Source organism: Oncorhynchus keta, unplaced genomic scaffold (assembly GCF_023373465.1).
Source record: "Oncorhynchus keta strain PuntledgeMale-10-30-2019 unplaced genomic scaffold, Oket_V2 Un_contig_18689_pilon_pilon, whole genome shotgun sequence".
In the NCBI taxonomy this organism is placed as follows: Eukaryota; Metazoa; Chordata; class Actinopteri; order Salmoniformes; family Salmonidae; genus Oncorhynchus; species Oncorhynchus keta.
Genome location: NW_026281054.1, coordinates 1 through 22,330, shown reverse-complemented (window position 1 = coordinate 22,330; position 22,330 = coordinate 1). Strand labels below are relative to the sequence as shown.

The following is a 22,330-nucleotide window of genomic DNA, read 5'->3' as shown; positions in this document are numbered from 1 at the left end:
ACAGACAAACTGGGAACATTTAAAAATACATTTTGTCACGGCGTATCAAGTCACATATGAAGTCCCTCTTTGATGAGAGCAGAGAACTGGGTTGAACTCTAACCACACCAGGTAGTGTTACGTTCTGTAGCCTGGTTCCAGTATCTGCTTGTGCCGTCTCCTTTACGGTGTCAAGTAACCACAGTTGGAATTGGCAACACAGCACAAAACAGATCGGGCAACAGGCTATTGTTACTGTGGATCAGACATCCCTTTTAACTTGTGAGACAACATCCACCTCCTTAAACTCTGATACAAAATGATGGTCCTCCACAATGACTCTGTACCGTAATACCCTGTATATAGCCTCCACATTGACTCTGTACCGTAATACCCTGTATATAGCCTCCACAATGACTTAGTACCGTAATACCCTGTATATAGCCTCCACAATGACTCTGTACCGTAATACCCTGTATATAGCCTCCACAATGACTCTGTACCGTAATACCCTGTATATAGCCTCCACATTGACTCTGTACCGTAATACCCTGTATATAGCCTCCACATTGACTCTGTACCGTAATACCCTGTATATAGCCTCCACATTGACTCTGTACCGTAATACCCTGTATATAGCCTCCACATTGACTCTGTACCGTAATACCCTGTATATAGCCTCCACATTGACTCTGTACCGTAATACCCTGTATATAGCCTCCACATTGACTCTGTACCGTAATACCCTGTATATAGCCTCCACATTGACTCTGTACCCCTGTATATAGCCTCCACATTGACTCTGTACCGGTGCCCCTGTATATAGCCTCCACATTCACTTAGTACCAGTAGCCCTGTATATAGCCTCCACATTCACTTAGTACCAGTAGCCCTGTATATAGCCTCCACATTGACTCTGTACCAGTACCCCCTGTATATAGCCTCCACATTCACTTAGTACCAGTAGCCCTGTATATAGCCTCCACATTCACTTAGTACCAGTAGCCCTGTATATAGCCTCCACATTGACTCTGTACCGGTACCCCCTGTATATAGCCTCCACATTGACTCTGTACCAGTACCCCCTGTATATAGCCTCCACATCGACTCTGTACCAATACCCCCTGTATATAGCCTCCACATTGACTCTGTACCAATACCCCCTGTATATAGCCTCCACATTGACTCTGTACCAATACCCCTTGTATATAGCCTCCACATTGACTCTGTACCAATACCCCATTTATATAGCCTCCACATTGACTCTACCAATACCCCCTGTATAAAGCCTCCACATTGACTCTACCAATACCCCCTGTATATAGCCTCCACATTGACTCTACCGGTACCCCCCTGTATATAGCCTCCACATTGACTCTGTACCAATACCCCCTGTATATAGCCTCCACATTGACTCTGTACCAATACCCCCTGTATATAGCCTCCACATTGACTCTGTACCAATACCCCTGTATATAGCCTCCACATTGACTCTGTACCAATACCCCTGTATATAGCCTCCACATTGACTCTACCAATACCCCCTGTATATAGCCTCCACATTGACTCTGTACCAATACCCCCTGTATATAGCCTCCACATTGACTCTGTACCAATACCCCCTGTATATAGCCTCCACATTGACTCTGTACCAATACCCCTGTATATAGCCTCCACATTGACTCTGTACCAATACCCCTGTATATAGCCTCCACATTGACTCTGTACCGTAATACCCTGTATATAGCCTCCACATTGACTCTGTACCAATACCCCTGTATATAGCCTCCACATTGACTCTGTACCGTAATACCCTGTATATAGCCTCCACATTGACTCTGTACCGTGATACCCTGTATATAACCTCCACATTGACTCTGTACCGTAATACCCTGTATATAACCTCCACATTGACTCTGTACCGTAATACCCTGTATATAACCTCCACGTTGTTATTTTACTGCTGCTCTTTTATTTCTTAAAACGACATTATGGGCTTGTACGGTCTACACCTGTTGCATTCAGCATTTCACTGTAAGGTTGTATCCGGCGCATGTGACTAATACAGCTGGATTTGATTACAGCAGGGCTCTCCAAACCCGTTCCTGTAGCGCGTACAGTCCTGCGGGTTTTCAATCCAACCCCAGTTGTAACTAACCTGGTTGATCTTATCAACCAGCTAATTCTTAGAATCAGGTGTGTTTAGATCAGGGTTGGAGTGAAAACCTGCAGGACTTTAGCTCTCCAGGAACAGGGTTGGAGAGACCTGTCCTATAGACTTCCAGTCATTACAAATGGATCCACAAAAAAACTTTATCAACTTTCTTCAAAACTGAAAGTTTACAAATATTATCCATGAGTTAATCTGGCTCTAGGTATAGTAGGAAAAGGGTTTATTCATGTTAATCTGACTGGGTATAGTAGGAAAAGGGTTTACTCTGTTAATCTGACTGGGTAAATAGGAAAAGGGTTTATTCATGTTATCTGACCACTATGAATCAGGTGTTTATTCATGTTAATCTGACTCTGGGTATAGCCTAGGAAAAGGGTTTATTCATGTTAATCTGACTCTGGGTATAGTAGGAAAAAATGACTGGGTATAGTAGGAAAAGGGTTTATTAATGTTAATCTGACTCTGGGTAAATAGGAAAAGGGTTTATTCATGTTAATCTGACTCTGGGTATAGTAGGAAAAGGGTTTATTCATGTTAATCTGACTCTGGGTATAGTAGGAAAAGGGTTTATTCATGTTAATCTGACTCTGGGTAAGTAGGAAAAGGGTTTATTATGTTAAATCTGACTCTGGGTATAGTAGGAAAAGGGTTTATTTATGTTAATCTGACTCTGGGTATAGTAGGAAAAGGGTTTATTCATGTTAATCTGACTCTGGGTAAGTAGGAAAAGGGTTTATTAATGTTAATCTGACTCTGGGTATAGTAGGAAAAGGGTTTATTCATGTTAATCTGACTCTGGGAAAAGGGTTTATTCAGTAGGAAAAGGGTTTATTAATGTTAATCTGACTGGGTATAGTAGGAAAAGGGTTTATTCATGTTAATCTGACTCTGGGTATAGTAGGAAAAGGGTTTATTCATGTTAATCTGACTCTGGGTATAGTAGGAAAAGGGTTTATTCATGTTAATCTGACTCTGGGTATAGTAGGAAAAGGGTTTATTCATGTTAATCTGACTCTGGGTATAGTAGGAAAAGGGTTTATTCATGTTAATCTGACTCTGGGTATAGTAGGAAAAGGGTTTATTCATGTTAATCTGACTCTGGGTATAGTAGGAAAAGGGTTTATTCATGTTAATCTGACTGGGTATAGTAGGAAAAGGGTTTATTCATGTTAATCTGACTCTGGGTATAGTAGGAAAAGGGTTTATTCATGTTAATCTGACTGGGTATAGTAGGAAAAGGGTTTATTCATGTTAATCTGACTCTGGGTATAGTAGGAAAAGGGTTTATTCATGTTAATCTGACTCTGGGTATAGTAGGAAAAGGGTTTATTCATGTTAATCTGACTCTGGGTATAGTAGGAAAAGGGTTTATTCATGTTAATCTGACTCTGGGTATAGTAGGAAAAGGGTTTATTCATGTTAATCTGACTCTGGGTATAGTAGGAAAAGGGTTTATTAATGTTAATCTGACTGGGTATAGTAGGAAAAGGGTTTATTCATGTTAATCTGACTCTGGGTATAGTAGGAAAAGGGTTTATTCATGTTAATCTGACTCTGGGTAAGTAGGAAAAGGGTTTATTCATGTTAATCTGACTCTGGGTAAGTAGGAAAAGGGTTTATTCATGTTAATCTGACTCTGGGTAAGTAGGACAAGGGTTTATTCATGTTAATCTGACTCTGGGTATAGTAGGAAAAGGGTTTATTCATGTTAATCTGACTCTGGGTAAGTAGGACAAGGGTTTATTCATGTTAATCTGACTCTGGGTATAGTAGGAAAAGGGTTTATTAATGTTAATCTGACTGGGTATAGTAGGAAAATGGTTTATTCAAGTTAATCTGACTCTGGGTATAGTAGGAAAAGGGTTTATTTATGTTAATCTGACTCTGGGTATAGTAGGACAAGGGTTTATTCATGTTAATCTGACTGGGTATAGTAGGAAAAGGTTTATTCATGTTATGTTAATCTGACTCTGGGTATAGTAGGAAAAGGGTTTATTCATGTTAATCTGACTCTGGGTAAGTAGGAAAAGGGTTTATTCATGTTAATCTGACTCTGGGTATAGTAGGAAAAGGGTTTATTCATGTTAATCTGACTCTGGGTAAGTAGGAAAAGGGTTTATTCATGTTAATCTGACTGGGTATAGTAGGAAAAGGGTTTATTCATGTTAATCTGACTCTGGGTATAGTAGGAAAAGGTTTATTCATGTTAATCTGACTCTGGGTATAGTAGGAAACAGGTTTATTCATGTTAATCTGACTCTGGGTAAGTAGGAAAAGGGTTTATTCATGTTAATCTGACTCTGGGTATAGTAGGAAAAGGTTTATTCATGTTAATCTGACTGGGTATAGTAGGAAACAGGGTTTATTCATGTTAATCTGACTCTGGGTATAGTAGGAAACAGGTTTATTCATGTTAATCTGACTCTGGGTAAGTAGGAAAAGGGTTTATTCACGTTAATCTGACTCTGGGTAAGTAGGAAACAGGTTTATTCATGTTAATCTGACTCTGGGTAAGTAGGAAAAGGGTTTATTCATGTTAATCTGACTGGGTATAGTAGGAAAAGGGTTTATTCATGTTAATCTGACTCTGGGTAAGTAGGAAAGGGTTTATTCATGTTAATCTGACTGGGTAAGTAGGACAAGGGTTTATTCATGTTAATCTGACTCTGGGTATAGTAGGAAAAGGGTTTATTCATGTTAATCTGACTCTGGGTAAGTAGGAAAAGGGTTTATTCATGTTAATCTGACTGGGTAAGTAGGACTTTATTCGTGTTAATCTGACTGGGTATAGTAGGAAAAGGGTTTATTCATGTTAATCTGACTCTGGGTATAGTAGGAAAAGGGTTTATTCATGTTAATCTGACTCTGGGTATAGTAGGAAAAGGGTTTATTCATGTTAATCTGACTCTGGGTATAGTAGGAAAAGGGTTTATTCATGTTAATCTGACTGGGTATAGTAGGAAAAGGGTTTATTCATGTTAATCTGGCTCTGGGTAAGTAGAAAAAGGGTTTATTCATGTTAATCTGACTCTGGGTATAGTAGGAAAAGGGTTTATTCATGTTAATCTGACTCTGGGCAAGTAGGACAAGGGTTTATTCATGTTAATCTGACACTGGGTATAGTAGGAAAATGGTTTATTAATGTTAATCTGACTCTGGGTAAGTAGGACAAGGGTTTATTAATGTTAATCTGACTCTGGGTATAGTAGGGAAAGGGTTTATTCGTGTTAATCTGGCTCTGGGTATAGTAGGAAAAGGGTTTATTCATGTTAATCTGGCTCTGGGTAAGTAGGAAAAGGGTTTATTCATGTTAATCTGACTGGGTATAGTAGGAAAAGGGTTTATTCATGTTAATCTGACTCTGGGTATAGTAGGAAAAGGGTTTATTCGTGTTAATCTGACTCTGGGTATAGTAGGAAAAGGGTTTATTTATGTTCATCTGACTGGGTATAGTAGGAAACAGGTTTATTCATGTTAATCTGACTCTGGGTATAGTAGGAAACAGGGTTTATTCATGTTAATCTGACTCTGGGTAAGTAGGAAAAGGGTTTATTCATGTTAATCTGACTGGGTATAGTAGGAAAAGGGTTTATTAATGTTAATCTGACTCTGGGTATAGTAGGAAAAGGGTTTATTAATGTTAATCTGACTCTGGGTATAGTAGGAAAAGGTTTATTAATGTTAATCTGACTCTGGGTATAGTAGGAAAAGGGTTTATTCATGTTAATCTGACTCTGGGTAAGTAGGAAAGGGTTTATTCATGTTAATCTGACTCTGGGTATAGTAGGAAAAGGGTTTATTCATGTTAATCTGACTCTGGGTAAGTAGGAAAAGGGTTTATTAATGTTAATCTGACTGGGTATAGTAGGAAAAGGGTTTATTCATGTTAATCTGACTCTGGGTATAGTAGGAAAAGGGTTTATTAATGTTAATCTGACTGGGTATAGTAGGAAAAGGGTTTATTCATGTTAATCTGACTCTGGGTATAGTAGGAAAAGGGTTTATTAATGTTAATCTGACTCTGGGTAAGTAGGAAAAGGGTTTATTCATGTTAATCTGACTCTGGGTAAGTAGGAAAAGGGTTTATTTATGTTATCCATGAGTTATTCTGGGTAAGTAGGAAAAGGGTTTATTAATTGCCAAAATGTGGCACTATCCTTTTAAGGAGGAAATACAGGAGATTGGATGTAGGCCAACAAGCTGGGCTGCATCTCGTGTGTTTGAAGTCAGCCATTGTAAATATAGACAAACTTCCCTCAAAGGATTTAGGAAATATGGATATATATAATATACATCCTGCTTTTTATAATGTACCACCACACCTTTTATTGGAATAAGGTATGAAGCCATTGTGACACTTGGCAAACCTAGTGTGTGTGTGTGTAAAGCTGATATGGTGACAGAGGTGAAGGCAGTCAACTGGTGCGAGTTGAGTCATAGGAACACAATGGCTTAGGGCTCTGGGTATAGTATGGTTTGCGTTCACCGCAAAGCTTTTTTGAAACATGACATGCCAGGTGGATGAACAACAAGCTACGCTGTGTTTTGGTATATGCACACAGCAGTAAGGCAGAGGGCTGGCTGACAACACTATATTATCTGGCAGAGGGCTGGCTGACAAAGCTTTATTATCTGCACACAGCAGTAGGGCAGAGGGCTGGCTGACAACACTATATTATCTGGCAGAGGGCTGGCTGACAACGCTTTATCATCTGCACACAGCAGTAGGGCAGAGGGCTGGCTGACAACACTATCATCTGGCAGAGTGCTGGCTGACAACACTATCATCAGGCAGAGTGCTGGCTGACAACACTATCATCAGGCAGAGGGCTGGCTGACAACACTTTATCATCTGGCAGAGTGCTGGCTGACAAAGCTTTATCATCTGAACACAACAGTAGGGCAGAGGGCTGGCTGACAACACTTTATTATCTGGCAGAGGGCTGGCTGACAACACTATCTGGCAGAGGGCTGGCTGACAACACTATCATCTGGCAGAGGGCTGGCTGACAACACTATCATCTGGCAGAGGGCTGGCTGACAACACTTTATCATCTGGCAGAGGGCTGGCTGACAACACTATCATCTGGCAGAGGGCTGGCAACACAGCAGGCAGAAGGCTGGCAACACTATCATCTGGCTTTCTGGCAACTTTCATGGTAATGGCAAATATCATTTGGCAGAAGGTCTTTGATTCATCTTAATCTGACAACACTAACATCAGGCAATAACACACAAAGAGGGCTGGCTGACAACACTTTTGGCAGAGGGCTGGCTGAAAAATCTGAGAGGGCTGGCTGACAACACTATCATCTGGCAGAAGGCTGGCAACATTCCTTGGGAAGGCTTTGTCTGGCAGGCTGTGAATCTGGCAGAAGGCTTGCAACACTATCATTTAAAGGCTGGCTGAAATCACAAGTGGCAATATGGCTGACAAAACTACAGGCAGAGGGCTTGCTGACAACACTATCATCTGGCAGAGGGCTGGCTGACAACACTATCATCTGGCAGAGGGCGGTGAAACACTACCATGTGATTGGGCTGGCTGACAACACTCTCATCTGGCAGAGGGCAAAACATTAATCTGGCAGAGGGCAAAACTAGATCTGTCAGAAAGCTCTGAAAAGCAATAAAATGACTCACTTACCTTTGATCTTTGAGGGCTGGCACAAGACTATCGTTAAAACTTAAATGAAACACTTTATATAAAAAAGAGGGCTTTTGAAACACTGCATTTGGTTGGCTGACATTTCTGGCAGTAATCACTATCATCTGGCAGGGGCTGGCTGACAACACTATATCTGGCATGGCTTAATCTGGCAGAGGGCTTCGCTGAAACATATCATCTGGCAAATGTTTATTCTGGCATGGCTGACAACACTAATCTGGCAGTTTTTACAATAAATAATATCTGGCAGGATGGGCTTTTTCATCAGGAGAAGGCTGGCAACACTATCATCTGGCAGAAGGCTGGAGACCTATCATCTGGCAGTGGTATCATCTGGCAGAAGGCTGGCTGACAACACTATCATCTGGCAGATCCACTGACAACACTATGTCTGGCAGAGGGCTGGCTCAACACTTCATCTGGCAGAGGGCTGGCTGAAAAGCATCTGGCAGACAGTGGGACAACACTTTACATCTGGCAGAGGCTGGCTGACAACAATCATCTGGCAGGTCTGGCTGACAACACTTTTTGGCAGAGGTGGCACACATCATCTGGCAGAAGGCTGGCTGACAACACTATCATCTGGCAAAGGCTGGCAGAAAATCATCTGGCAGAAGGCTATATTTAGAGGGCTGGCTGACAACACTATCATCTGGCAGAGGGCTGGCTGAAACAGACTGCATCTGGCAGAGGGCTGGCTGACAACACCATCTGGCAGAGGGCTGGCTGAACAACACTATCATCTGGCAGAGGGCTGGCTGACAACACTATCATCTGGCAGAGGGCTGGCTGACAACACTATCATCTGGCAGAGGGCTGGCTTAACACTGATCAGTGACTGGCAGACAACAGGATCACATTCAGCAGTAACAGAGGGTTGGTGACAAACAGTCCAGAGGGATGTAGCTTGACAACACTAATGGCAGCTGCTGACATTTTATCATCTGGCAGAGGGCTGGCTGACAACACTATCATCTGGCAGAGGGCTGGCTCAACACTGTCTGGCAGGGGCTGGCTGAAACAATCATCTGGCAGAGGGCTGGCTGACAGCAATATCATCTGGCAGATGGCTGACAACACTATCATCTGGCAGAGGGCTGGCTGACAACACTATCATCTGGCAGAGGGCTGGCTGACAACACTATCATCTGGCAGAGTGCCTTAATCTGGCAGAGGGCTGGTAGGCAGAGGGCTGGCTGACAACACTATCATCTGGCAGAGGGCTGGCTGAAACACTATCATCTGGCAGAGGGCTGGCTGACAACACTATTTCTGGCAGAGGGCTGGCTGACTTCATCTGGCAGAGGGCTGGCTGACAACACTATCTCTGGCAGAAGGCTGGCTTTATCATGGCAGAGGGCTGGCTGACAACACTATCATCTGGCAGAGGGCTGAGGCAAGGGCTGGCTGGCTGACAACACTATCATCTGGCAGAGGGCTGGCTGGCTGACAACACTATCATCTGGCAGAGGGCTGGCTGGCTGACAACACTATCATCTGGCAGAGGGCTGGCTGACAACACTATCATCTGGCAGAGGGCTGGCTGGCTGACAACACTATCATCTGGCAGAGGGCTGGCTGGCTGACAACACTATCATCTGGCAGAGGGCTGGCTGACAACACTATCATCTGGCAGAATGGTTTGGCTAAACACTATCATCTGGCAGAGGGCTGGCTGACACACTATCATTTCCAATCTACTATCATCTGGCAGAGGGCTGGCTGACAACACTATCATCTGGCAGAGGGCTGGCTGACAACACTATCATCTGGCAGAGGGCTGGCAGGCAGAGGGCTGGCACAACACTATCATCTGGCAGAGGGCTGGCTGACAACACTTTATTATCTGGCAGAGGGCTGGCTGACAACACTATCATCTGGCAGAGGGCTGGCTGACAACACTATCATCTGGCAGAGGGCTGGCTGACAACACTATCATCTGGCAGAAGGCTGGCTGACAACACTATCATCTGGCAGAAGGCTGGCTGACAACACTATCACACAGCAGTAAGGCAGAGGGCTGAATCACATGGTTTGCTTTCACCGTAAAAAAAAACTATTCGGTCTTTGGATTTTCCATTAATCATTGTAACATCAGCAATAACACACAAAAACAACTTTTGGCTCTTCAAAATGAAGATGTGTTAATTCTTGACGCACCCATTCCTTCAACGGGATCATTTGTCAGCCGGTGAATTGCAGAGCACCAAATTCAAATTACATTTAAGAAATCACAAGTGCAATATACCAAAACACAGCGTCGCTTGTTGTTCATCCACCTGGCATGTCAGATTTCAAAAAAGCTTTACGGTGAAAGCAAACCATGTGATTGTGAGGACAGCTCTCAGCAGACAAAACATTAAGCAGCAAAAGTAGATTGGTCACAAAAGTCAGAAAAGCAATAAAATGACTCACTTACCTTTGATTTTTGTAGTCACAAGACAACGTTAAAACACATTAAATAAAGATTTATATTAAAAAAAAACATTTTAAACACTGCATTTGGTTGGCGCATTTTGTTTAGTAATCCACAGGCTCGTGCGGTTACGACAAGCAGATAACGGATACTATTTGGAATTTAAGTTCGTAGAAACATGTCAAATGTTTATTATAATCAATCCTCATGTTTTTACAATAAATAATATTTCAACCGGATGGTAGCTTTTTCAACAGGAGAGAGAGAGAGAGAGAGAGGCCTTGCTGCAGTGGTGCACGCATGAACAAATCTAAGGACATCTGGCTATCCACTGACACCATGTGATCATTCTAGCTCATTTTTCAGAATAAAAGCCTGAAACTACAGTGGGGAGAAGTATTTTACACACTGCTGATTTTCCTACTTACAAAGCATGTAGAGGTCTGACATTTTTTATCATAGGTACACATCAACCGTGAAACGGAATCTATAACAAACATACAGAAAATCATTTATGATTTAAGTAATCAATTTGCATTGGGGGGTCCAAAACAGACTGCCTGTGTAAACAGCCATAATATGAGGTCAGTCAAGATGAATTGAACAAATGCCAGCAACACATTGATTAGTCTACATGGCTTTTATTGAGTCAGTGACTTAGGCAGCCATGAGGATCCATTCCAGAACAGAGAGTTCAGGTTTGAGAAACAGTCCCTCTGGGATGTAGCTTGTGAGTAATGACAGCCATTTTAGGATTCCACCTGCTTCTCCTGGTCAATGACTGTAGGTGAGAAGAACGGCTTAAAAACAGACTACTGTATCAATGCTAACGTGACAAAGTTAAGCAGCTAAGTTCACATAAATCAGAGTGCCTTAATTCAAGGTCTAGTAGTTCTAGTTACCAACAGGTTTCATAGTAAAACCAGTGGCTACTAAGGCATTGTATTTACCCTCTTTGGTAGGTAGAGTGTTCTTCTCCTCAGTCTCAGTCTTCTTCAGTTTAGTCATGTCAAACTGAGCGATCTCACTCACATCTGGTTTGTCTGCCATTGTTGATTTGGGTTCTAATGAAACAGATTGGTGTTAAATAAACAGCCAGTATGATAAAGTTCCCAGACTTGATGTGGAGTAATACTATTAGGCAAATATTTTACTGAAGTTATTCACCTACTGACAGTATAAAACATAAGCTATTGAAGCACAGGCCTACCTTAAACCTCCACAGGTACTGCACCACACAAAATGGTTTGTAAATAAGGAAGGAATGAACACCTTCATTTCCGGAATCTATTTATGAGAATGGAAAGGAACGCTGATTACTAGCAGGAGGGGCCTTCTAATGTTCTAAGTGGTGGCACCTGTTCATTCACCTGTTTAACATCCAATTAGCATAATTGTATCGGCTACTGTGGAACACCGAATGAAGTGAGCACCCAACTGTAGGATTTTGAATTAACATAAAAAAACTGTTCTGTCACCTGCAATTTATTGTAAAAACCATGCACATTTTTTCTCAAGCTCATTTGATCGACGATTCGGTTTTGTTTGCATCAACATTTAAAAGATAGATAAAAAAAAATAAAAAAAACATTACGTGTCTTTAAAAATGACCAGAGCCAATCAGAAGGCAGGCCTGGGAGTTGGCTCGGATTCATAACGCGGCTGAATACGGAAAGAACCGAACTGGAGACTCCGTGTGAGAGCAGAACGTCAAGACGTAAACGTGACCAAAATTATCCCCTGTTAAGTGTACATTTGTTACAACGGATGTAACAGTTTGATTTAGCGACTGTTGGGTTTAAAACCGCGACGTGAAACATTCATTCAGTCAGAGCACTCTGTGTTGTTGTGTGTTTGTTGTCACTGTAAATATAATATCAACATGACTGTATTTCCAACAATCTGTATACAGTCAAAACATCATCATGCCCAGTCGTCATTCTCGAGCTGGTATTGACAAGGCTTCTATGTCACTGGCTTCAATGTAGAATATGTGGCAACATGTAATGTTGGAATAGCCAACAATAAGAGTAGCAAACAAAAGCTAGCTGGCCAGAGATGGTATAAAGCTACTGTTTCAGTATTATCCAGCTAGCTGATCAAAGATGGTATATAGCTACTGTTTCAGTATTATCCAGCTAGCTGATCAAAGATGGTATAAAGCTACTGTATCAGTATTATCCAGCTAGCTGATCAAAGATGGTATATAGCTACTGTTTCAGTATTATCCAGCTAGCTGATCGAAGATGGTATATAGCTACTGTATCAGTATTATCCAGCTAGCTGATCAAAGATGGTATAAAGCTACTGTATCAGTATTATCCAGCTAGCTGATCAAAGATGGTATAAAGCTACTTTATCAGTATTATCCAGCTAACTGATCAAAGATGGTATAAAGCTACTGTATCAGTATTATCCAGCTAGCTGATCAAAGATGGTATAAAGCTACTGTATCAGTATTATCCAGCTAACTGATCAAAGATGGTATAAAGCTACTGTATCAGTATTATCCAGCTAGCTGATCAAAGATGGTATAAAGCTACTTTATCAGTATTATCCAGCTAACTGATCAAAGATGGTATAAAGCTACTGTATCAGTATTATCCAGCTAGCTGATCAAAGATGGTATAAAGCTACTGTATCAGTATTATCCAGCTAACTGATCAAAGATGGTATAAAGCTAGTATCAGTATTATCCAGCTAGCTGATCAAAGATGGTATAAAGCTACTGTATCAGTATTATGAGCTAACTGACAAAGATGGTATAAAGCTACTGTATCAGTATTATCCAGCTAACTGATCAAAGATGGTATAAAGCTACTGTATCAGTATTATCCAGCTAGCTGATCAAAGATGGTATAAAGCTACTGTATCAGTATTATCCAGCTAACTGACCAAAGATGGTATAAAGCTACTGTATCAGTATTATCCAGCTAACTGACCAAAGATGGTATAAAGCTACTATATCAGTATTATCCAGCTAGCTGATCAAAGATGGTATAAAGCTACTGTATCAGTATTATCCAGCTAACTGACCAAAGATGGTATATAGAAACTGTATCAGTATTGTTCTGACACATGTGTTAAGTGCATATTGTACACTTGCAGATGTATGACTATAGACAGTACAGGATGGGGAACAGACTATAGACAGTACAGGATGGGGAACAGACTATAGACAGTACAGGATGGGGGAACAGACTATAGACAGTACAGGAGGGGGAACAGACTATAGACAGTACAGGAGTGGGAACAGACTATAGACAGTACAGGATGGGGAACAGACTATAGACAGTACAGGATGGGGAACAGACTATAGACAGTACAGGAGTGGGAACAGACTATAGACAGTACAGGAGGGGGAACAGACTATAGACAGTACAGGATGGGGGAACAGACTATAGACAGTACAGGATGGGGGAACAGACTATAGACAGTACAGGATGGGGGAACAGACTATAGACAGTACAGGATGGGGGAACAGACTATAGACAGTACAGGAGTGGGGAACAGACTATAGACAGTACAGGAGGGGGAACAGACTATAGACAGTACAGGATGGGGGAACAGACTCTATATGATGACTAAAGACAGTACAGTATCCTTTGTCAGGCCCGGTCCTATTCGGTGTCCTGTGTGCTCTCTAATTCTCTCTCTCTCTGAGGACCTGAGCCCTAGGATCATGCCTCAGGACTACCTGACATGACTCCTTGCTGTCCCCAGTCCACCTGGCCGTGCTGCTGCTCCAGTTTCAACTGTTCTGCCTTATTATTGGACCATGCTGGTCATTTATGAACATTTCAACATGTTCTGTTATAATCTCCACCCGGCACAGCCAGAAGAGGACTGGCCACCCCACATAGCCTGGTTCCTCTAGGTTTCTTCCTAGGTTTTGGCCTTTCTAGGGAGTTTTTCCTAGCCACCGTGCTTCTACACCTGCATTGCTTGCTGTTTGGGGTTTTAGGCTGGGTTTCTGTACAGCACATTGAGATATCAGCTGATGTACGAAGGGCTATATAAATACATTTGATTTGATACAGGATGGGGAACACAGACAACTGAAATAACATTTTTCAATGTCATTTCCTATTCATCTATTGATCACTTCCCAATGTGGACCTGTCTCTTCAAAATCAAGTTGTTTAATTCTTGACGCACCCATTCCTTCAACGGGATCATTTGTCAACAGCCGGTGAATTGCAGAGCGCCAAATTCAAATTACATTTATGAAATCACAAGTGCAATATACCAAAACACAGCGTAGCTTGTTCATCCACCTGGCATGTCAGATTTCAAAAGCTTTACGGTGAAAGCAAACCATGTGATTGTGTGAGGACAGCTCTCAGACAAAACGTTACACAACTAGCTGCAAAGTGGATTGGTCACGAAAGTCAGAAAAGCAATCAAATTAATCACTTACCTTTGATTTTTGTATTCACAAGACTCCCAGTTACACACGTGTTCGATAATTATATCCAAAAACCTCCATTTGGTTGGCACGTTTTGTTTAGTAATCCACAGGCTCGTGCGGTCACGACGGGCAGACAAATTACAAATAGTATCCGTAAAGTTCGTAGAAACATGTCAAATGTTTATTATAATCAATCCTCAGGTTGTTTTTACAATAAATAATATTTCAACTGGACAGTAGCCTTTTCATTAGGAGAGAGAAAGAGTCTTGCTGCAGTGGTGCACATCAACAAATCTAAGAACATCTTGCTATCCACTGAGACCATGGGATCATTCTAGATCATTTTTCAGAATAAAAGCCTGAAACTACAGTGGGGAGAAGTATTTTACACACTGCGGATTTCCTACTTACAAAGCACGTAGAGGTCTGTCATTTATCATAGGTACACTTCAACTGTGAGACAGAATCTATAACGAAATTCCAGAAAAATCACATTGTATGATTTAAGTCATTAATTTCCATGTGAGGGGTCCAAAACAGACTGCCTGTGTAAACAGCCTAGTAGAAATGCCTTAATATGAACACAAGCTCAGTCAAGATCAATTGAACAAATGCCAGCAACACATTGATTAGTCTACATGGCTTTTATTGAGTCAGTGACTTAGGCAGCCATGAGGATCCATTCCAGAACAGAGAGTTCAAGTTTGAGAAACAGTCCCTCTGGGATGTAGCTTGTGAGTAATGACAGCAGCCATTTTAGGATTCCACCTGCTTCTCCTGGTCAATGACTGTAGGTGAGAAGAACGGCTTAAACGGACATCAATAGAGAATTGTGACATCAATGTTAACTTGACAAAATTAACCACCGAAATGCAAGTTGGCATAACCATCAGAGTGCCTTAATTCAAGGTCTAGTAGTTCTAGTTACCATCAGGTTTCATAATAAAACCAGTGGCTACTAAGGAATTGTATTTACCCTCTTTGGTAGGTAGAGTGTTCTTCTCCTCAGTCTCAGTCTTCTTCAGTTTAGTCATGTCAAACTGAGCGATCTCACTCACATCTGGTTTGTCTGCCATTGTTGATTTGGGTTCTAATGAAACAGATTGGTGTTAAATAAACAGCCAGTATGATAAAGTTCCCAGACTTGATGTGGAGTATTACTATTAGGCAAACATTTTACTGAAGTTATTCACCTGCTGACAGTCTAAAACATAAGCTATTGACACACAGGCCTACCTTAAACCTCCACAGGTACTGCACCACACAAAATGGTTTGTAAATAAGGAAGGAATGAACACCTTCATTTCCGGAATCTATTTATGAGAATGGAAAGGAACGCTGATTACTAGCAGGAGGGGCCTTCTAATGTTCTAAGTGGTGGCACCTGTTCATTCACCTGTTTAACATCCAATTAGCATAATTGGATCGGCTACTGTGGAACACCGAATGAAGTGAGCACCCAACTGTAGGATTTGGAATTAACAGAAAAAACTGTTCTGTCACCTGTAATTTATTGTAAAAACCATGATATGCTATGCTAATTGGATGTTAAACAGGTGAATGAACAGGTGCCACCACTTAGAACATTAGAAGGCCCCTCCTGCTAGTAATCAGCGTTCCTTTCCATTCTCATAAATAGATTCCGGAAATGAAGGTGTTCATTCCTTCCTTATTTACAAACCATTTTGTGTGGTGCAGTACCTGTGGAGGTTTAAGGTAGGCCTGTGCGTCAATACATTATGGTTTAGAATGTCAGCAGGTGAATTACTTCAGTAAAATGTTTGCCTAATAGTATTACTCCACATCAAGTCTGGGAACTTTATCATACTGGCTGTATATTTAACACCAATCTGTTTCATTAGAACCCAAATCAACAATGGCAGACAAACCAGATGTGAGTGAGATCGCTCAGTTTGACATGACTAAACTGAAGAAGACTGAGACTGAGGAGAACACTCTACCTACCAAAGAGGGTAAATACAATGCCTTAGTAGCCACTGGTTTTATTATGAAACCTGTTGACAACCAGAACTACTAGACCTTGAATTAAGGCACTCTGATGGTTATGCCAACTTGAATTTCGGTGGTTAATTTTGTCAAGTTAACATTGATGTCACAATTCTCTATTGCTCTCCGTTTAAGCCGTTCTTCTCACCTACAGACATTGACCAGGAGAAGCAGGTGGAATCCTAAAATGGCTGCTGTCATTACTCACAAGCTACATCCCAGAGGGACTGTTTCTCAAACCTTAACTCTCTGTTCTGGAATGGATCCTCATGGCTGCCTAAGTCACTGACTCAATAAAAGCCATGTAGACTAATCAATGTGTTGCTGGCATTTGTTAAATTGATCTAGACTGAGCTTGTGTTCATATTAAGGCATTTTTACTAGGCTGTTTACACAGGCAGTCTGTTTTGGACCCCCCCCCCCATGCAAATTAATGACTTAAATCATACAACGTGATTTTCAGGATTTTTGTTTTAGATTGTCTCTCACAGTTGAAGTGTACCTATGATAAAACTGACAGACCTCTACATGTTTTGTAAGTAGGAAAATCGGCAGTGTGTAAAATACTTCTCCCCACAGTAGTTTCAGGCTTTTATTCTGAAAAATGAGCTAGAATGATCACATGGTGTCAGTGGATAGCCAGATGTCCTTAGATTTGTTAATGCGCGCACCACTGCAGCCAGACTCTTTCTCTCTCCTATTGAAAAGGCTACCGTCCGGTTGAAATATTTATTGTAAAAACAACCTGAGGATTGATACATATTTCTACGAACTTCACGAATACTATTAGGAATTTGTCTGCCTGTCGTGACCGCACGAGTCTGGATTACTAAACAAATCGCGCCAACCAAATGGAGGTTCTTGGATATAGATTATTTTTATCGAACAAAACGAACATGTTTTGTGTAACTGGGGGTCTTGAGTACAGACAAAATCAAAGTTAAGAGTGATTTTTATTGCTTTTCTGATTTGTGACAATCTACTTTGCTAGATGTTTAATGTTTTGTCTGCTGAGAGCTGTCCTCACATGGTTTGCTTTCACCGTAAAGCTTTTTTGAAATCTGACATGCCAGGTGGATGAACAACAAACTACACTGTGTTTTGATATATTGCACTTGTGATTTCATGACAATGTAATATTTATAGTCATTTGTATTTGGTGCTCTGCAATTCACCGGATGTTGACAAAGGATCCTGTTGAAGGGATGGGTGCGACAAGAATTTAAAAACAACTTGATTTTGAAGAGACAACTGAGTTTTGTGTTATTGCTGATGTTACAATGATGTTTTTAATGGAAAATCCAAACAGAACATTAAATTACCAAAACATGTTAAATATTCCATTGTCTCTGACAGGTCCACATTGGGAAGTGATCAATACATAAATAGGACATGACATTGAAATCTATTTCAGTTGTCTGTTCCCCATCTTGTATCAAATGTATTTATATAGCCCTTTGTACATCAGCTGATATCTCAATGTGCTGTACAGAAACCCAGCCTAAAACCCCAAACAGCAAGCAATGCAGGTGTAGAAGCACGGTGGCTAGGAAACACTCCCTAGAAAGGCCAAAACCTAGGAAGAAACCTAGAGAGGAACCAGGCTATGTGGGGTGGCCAGTCCTCTTCTGGCTGTGCCGTGTGGAGATTATAACAGAACATGGCCAAGATGTTCAAATGTTCATAAATGACCAGCATGGTCCAATAAGGCAGAACAGTTGAAACTGGAGCAGCAGCATGGCCAGGTGGACTGGGGACAGCAAGGGTTCATGTCTGGTAGTCCTGAGGCATGGTCCTAGGGCTCAGGTACTCAGAGAGAGATAGAGAGCACACTTAAATTCACACAGGACACCGAATATGACAGGAGAAGTACTCCAGATATAACAAACTGACCCTAGACTCCCGACACAAACTACTGCTGCATAAATACTGGAGGCTGAGACAGGAGGGGTCAGGAGACACTGTGGCCCCATCTGAGGACACCCCGGACAGGGCCAAACAGGCAGGATACTGTACTGTCTTTAGTCATCCTATATAGATAGTTCCCCATCCTGTACTGTCTATAGTCTGTTCCCCCTCCTGTACTGTCTATAGTCTGTTCCCCATCCTGTACTGTCTATAGTCTGTTCCCCATCCTGTACTGTCTATAGTCTGTTCCCCCATCCTGTACTGTCTATAGTCTGTTCCCCCATCCTGTACTGTCTATAGTCTGTTCCCCATCCTGTACTGTCTATAGTCTGTTCCCCATCCTGTACTGTCTATAGTCTGTTCCCCATCCTGTACTGTCTATAGTCTGTTCCCCATCCTGTACTGTCTATAGTCTGTTCCCCATCCTGTACTGTCTATAGTCTGTTCCCCATCCTGTACTGTCTATAGTCTGTTCCCCATCCTGTACTGTCTATAGTCTGTTCCCCCCATCCTGTACTGTCTATAGTCTGTTCCCCATCCTGTACTGTCTATAGTCTGTTCCCCATCCTGTACTGTCTATAGTCTGTTCCCCATCCTGTACTGTCTATAGTCTGTTCCCCATCCTGTACTGTCTATAGTCTGTTCCCCATCCTGTACTGTCTATAGTCTGTTCCCCATCCTGTACTGTCTATAGTCTGTTGTCCCCCCATCCTGTACTGTCTATAGTCTGTTCCCCCATCCTGTACTGTCTATAGTCTGTTTCCCCATCCTGTACTGTCTATAGTCTGTTCCTGTCTATAGTCTGTTCCCCATCCTGTACTGTCTATAGTCTGTTCCCCATCCTGTACTGTCTATAGTCTGTTCCCCATCCTGTACTGTCTATAGTCTGTTCCCCATCCTGTACTGTCTATAGTCTGTTCCCCATCCTGTACTGTCTATAGTCTGTTCCCCATCCTGTACTGTCTATAGTCTGTTCCCCATCCTGTACTGTCTATAGTCTGTTCCCCATCCTGTACTGTCTATAGTCTGTTCCCCATCCTGTACTGTCTATAGTCTGTTCCCCATCCTGTACTGTCTATAGTCTGTTCCCCATCCTGTACTGTCTATAGTCTGTTCCCCATCCTGTACTGTCTATAGTCTGTTCCCCATCCTGTACTGTCTATAGTCTGTTCCCCATCCTGTACTGTCTATAGTCTGTTCCCCATCCTGTACTGTCTATAGTCTGTTCCCCATCCTGTACTGTCTATAGTCTGTTCCCCATCCTGTACTGTCTATAGTCTGTTCCCCATCCTGTACTGTCTATAGTCTGTTCCCCATCCTGTACTGTCTATAGTCTGTTCCCCATCCTGTACTGTCTATAGTCGTCCTATATAGATCCACATCCTGTACTGTCTATAGTCGTCCTATATAGATAGTTCCACATCCTGTACTGTCTATAGTCGTCCTATATAGATAGTTCCCCATCCTGTACTGTCTATAGTCGTCCTATATAGATAATTCCCATCCTGTACTGTCTATAGTCATCCTATATAGATAGTTCCCCATCCTGTACTGTCTATAGTCGTCCTATATAGATAATTCCCATCCTGTACTGTCTATAGTCGTCCTATATAGATGGCCCCCATACTGTACTGTCTATAGTCGTCCTATATAGATAGTCCCCATCCTGTACTGTCTATAGTCGTCCTATATAGATAGTTCCCCATCCTATACTGTCTATAGTCATCCTATATAGATAGCCTGTCTAAGTTTACTGCAGAACTGTCTGACCTAATAATTTTACTAGTTCTTCACAGTAGATAAGTTCAACTTTCACCAACTGTCTCTGTCTCTCTCATAGTTGTGTTGTGTGTATCTAACCTAATGTAGCATGTGGAAAAGTGTAAACACACATCCAGAGATCTGTATATAGTGAGTGACAAGATGTTCATGTCTATGTCTCTAACAATGGGAGTTGTTGTCCTGTGTAGTGATATTCAGAACACCTCCAGTTGCATTAGAAAGCTGTTATTGTGAAAAGAAGATGCAGAATTCTGTGTCTGTCTGTCTGTGACCACGGTACACTGGGTTTGTCCCAGGGATTAAGATAAGAAGCTGTATTTTATCAGAGAAGACAGAAGGGGAAAAGGAGGAGCGAGGAGGAGGGAGAAGGACAGAGAGCTCAATTTTTATGGAACGGTCTGCCTACCCATGTCAGAGACGCAAACTCAGTCTCAACCTTTAAGTCTTTACTGAAGACTCATCTCTTCAGTGGGTCATATGATTGAGTGTAGTCTGGCCCAGGAGTGGGAAGGTGAACGGAAAGACTGGAGCAACGAACCGCCCTTGCTGTCTCTGCCTGGCCGGTTCCCCTCTTTCCACTGGGATTCTCTGCCTCTAACTCTATTACAGGGGCTGAGTCACTGGCTTACTGGGATCTCTCATACTGTCACCTGAGTGGGTTGAGTCACTGATGTGATCATCCTGTCTGGGTTGGTGCCCCACCTTGGGTTGTGCCGTGGCGGAGATCTTTGTGGGCTATACTCAGTCTTGTCTCAGGATGGTAAGTTGGTGGTTGAAGATATCCCTCTAGTGGTATGGGGGCTGTGCTTTGGCAAAGTGGGTGGGGTTATATCCCTCCTGTTTGGCCCTGTTTGGGGGTGTCCTCTGATGGGGCCACAGTGTCTCCTGACCCCTCCTGTCTCAGCCTCCAGTATTTATGCTGCAGTAGTTTGTGTTGGGGGGCTAGGGTCAGTTTGTTATATCTGGAGTACTTCTCCTGTCCTATTTGGTGTCCTGTGTGAATTTAAGTGTGCTCTCTCTAATTCTCTCTTTCTCTCCTTCTTTCTCTGAGGACCTGAGCCCTTGGACCAGGCCTCAGGACTACCTGACATGATGACTCCTTGCTGTCCCCAGTCCACCTGGCCGTGCTGCTGCTCCAGTTTCAACTGTTCTGCCTTATTATTATTATTGGACCATGCTGGTCATTTATGAACATTTGAACATCTTGGCCATGTTCTGTTATAATCTCCACCTGGCACAGCCAGAAGAAGACTGGCCACCCCACATTGCCTTGTTCCTCTCTAGGTTTCTTCCTAGGTTTTGGCCTTTCTAGGGAGTTTTTTCTAGCCACCGTGCTTCTACACCTGCATTGCTTGCTGTTTGGGGTTTTAGGCTGGGTTTCTGTACGGCACTTTGAGATATCAGCAGATGTACGAAGGGCTATATAAATACATTTGATTTGATTTTGATTTGATTTGACAGGAAAACAGGCCCCATTCAACAGCAGCACAACAGACATCAGCACTCTGGTGCCAAAAGATGGTCCTCCATTCAGAACACCATACAGCTACATGTAGAACGCTGACACAGCTATGGAGATGAACAGGGAGCGACAGACATATACACAAATTAGATAGAAGAGCAGATATTTACAAGGAACTGATGGCAGCCTAGATAGAACGAATTGGTAAACAACCCAAAGAAAAAAGCAGGGAGACACCCCCACCTACCCAGCCCTTCTTCCTCTCAATGATGCCCTGACTTGCATTTCTTCCACAGGAGGCTGCAGAGGGGAGGACGGCACATAATAATGGATGGAACCGAGCAAATGGAAAGGCATCCAACACATTGGAACCATGTTTTATGTATTTGATCCCATTCCACTGATTCCGTTCCAGTCATTACAACGAGCCCCTCCTCTCCAATTACGGTTCCACCAACCTCCTGTGATTGGTCTCACACTCACTTCATTCGGTGTTCCACAGTAGCGATCCAATTATGCTAATT

The 22,330-nt window shown here is 42.2% G+C and overlaps 1 long non-coding RNA gene and 1 other non-coding gene across 2 annotated transcripts; one reads left to right on the top strand and one right to left on the bottom strand.

Annotated features, from left to right (window-relative positions):
- The first annotated feature begins 2,977 nt into the window (after positions 1 to 2,977).
- Positions 2,978 to 7,248, top strand: LOC127920240 (uncharacterized). The gene is made up of 4 exons (XR_008105446.1): positions 2,978 to 3,560; positions 4,390 to 4,471; positions 5,739 to 5,822; positions 5,904 to 7,248. It is a non-coding gene; the product is annotated as an uncharacterized LOC127920240 (long non-coding RNA).
- Positions 7,249 to 10,833: 3,585 nt separating this feature from the next.
- LOC118382013 (uncharacterized) lies at positions 10,834 to 16,058 on the bottom strand. Its single transcript, XR_008105445.1, has 4 exons — positions 16,044 to 16,058; positions 15,884 to 15,960; positions 15,624 to 15,737; positions 10,834 to 11,017 (listed from the first exon to the last, which is right to left on the bottom strand). It is a non-coding gene; the product is annotated as an uncharacterized LOC118382013 (transcript).
- Between the last annotated feature and the right edge of the window lie 6,272 nt (positions 16,059 to 22,330).